Source organism: Chrysochloris asiatica, unplaced genomic scaffold (genome assembly GCF_000296735.1).
Source record: "Chrysochloris asiatica unplaced genomic scaffold, ChrAsi1.0 scaffold00031, whole genome shotgun sequence".
NCBI lineage: Eukaryota > Metazoa > Chordata > Mammalia > Afrosoricida > Chrysochloridae > Chrysochloris > Chrysochloris asiatica.
This window is the reverse complement of record NW_006408549.1, coordinates 7668033-7669533: the sequence shown is the minus strand read 5'-3', so window position 1 is coordinate 7669533 and position 1501 is coordinate 7668033. Positions and strand designations below refer to the sequence as shown.

At 40.6% G+C, this 1501-nt stretch overlaps 1 protein-coding gene across 1 annotated transcript in view; it reads left to right on the top strand.

Moving 5' to 3' along the window:
- The window catches only part of NDUFAF6 (NADH dehydrogenase (ubiquinone) complex I, assembly factor 6), a 73940-nt gene that overhangs the window by 1155 nt on the left and 71284 nt on the right, over positions 1–1501 (top strand). The window lies entirely within an intron of this gene.

The window sequence follows — 1501 nt, the reverse complement described above, 5'->3', positions numbered from 1 at the left end:
TTTCTCCATTGATAAGAATGTTGTTTATTGGTCCAGTGGTGAGGATTTTTGTTTTCTTTACTTTGAGATGCAATCCATACCAAAGGCTTTGATCTTCAGTAAATATTTTAAGTCCTCTTCACTTTCAGCAAGCAAGGTTTTATTATCTGCATATCACAGGTTGTTAATGAGTCTTCATCCAATCCTGATGCCACATTTTTCTTCATATAAACCAGCTTCTCGGATTATTTGCTCAGCATACAGGTTGAATAACCAAGTAATTTGTTTATCATTACAAACTGTTAATTCATTGTGAGAATGAAACCTTTAGAACAATGCCTGACATAGTAAAGTCACAGTGAGTACAATATGCATTGTTATATCTCACTTAAGGAGCTCTGGTACCGTAGTGGTTACGAATCGAGCTGCTAACTTCAAGGTCAGTAGTTTGAAACTACCAGCTGTTCTGTGGGAGAAAGATGAGGCTTTCTGCTCCCGGAAAGATTTACAGACTCTGAAACCCTATACAGGGTCGCTATTAGCCAGCACCAACTTTGCAGCACATAACTACCATATCTCACTTAATAGACTAGGAAATTGAAGTTAGGAGAGATTAGAGATTTAGGGGCTTGCTCTACTTTTGAATCACCAGCACATTAACCCTTAGCACCACACCAAGACTCCATGTATAAATGGCCAGATATTTAACCTGTACACTGCAGTCCTGGTATGGAGCTGTGGGTTAATACACAGGATTGCAAGGTCAGTTTGAACCATAAGGTTGGTGGTTCAAGCTCACCAACTGCTCCTCAGAACCTCGACAGCTCTTAACAATAACAAATGTTGGAATTTCTTTGAGTTGAAAGCTGTTCACTCTAGTGGATGAAAAGAGCCTGCATTAGTCATACAGACATGATCCGAGTGTCCTAATTTTGTCACTTGGAAAAATAACATTTGTTTTTTCCTTATTTGCACATTCCTGCTCCTTCTTTATAATGGGGTAATTATGTCCTATGATATATATTAAAAAGCTTATCAGAGTCCCTAGTGATGGCAGTGGTGTGTTGTCTAGTCAGTTCCAACTCAGGGTTTCCAAGGAATGGCTAGTGGGTTTGAACCACTAACCTGGTGGTTAGTAAGCTAGTGTTTTATCCTACAGTGCCACACCAGAATTCCTTAAATATATATGCACATTGCTGATTCAGTGGTTGAAATTACATTGGCTCCCTGTGGTTACCACTTGGGCCGCTAACCTAAAGGTGAGCAGTTCAAAACTACCAGCCATTCCTTGGGAGAAAGATGAGGCTTTCTGCTCCCGTAAAGATTTATATCCTTGGAAACCCTATACAGGGTCGCTATTAGTCGGAACTGACTTGACGTCACTTAGCAACAACAACAATAAGAAAGTAAGGAAGCCTTGGTGTGGCACTGTAGGATGAGCACAGTACTGCTAACTGCAAGGTTGGCAGTTCAAACCTACCAGCTGCTCTCAGAAACCCTGCATAGGGTTGTTGTCATCAAT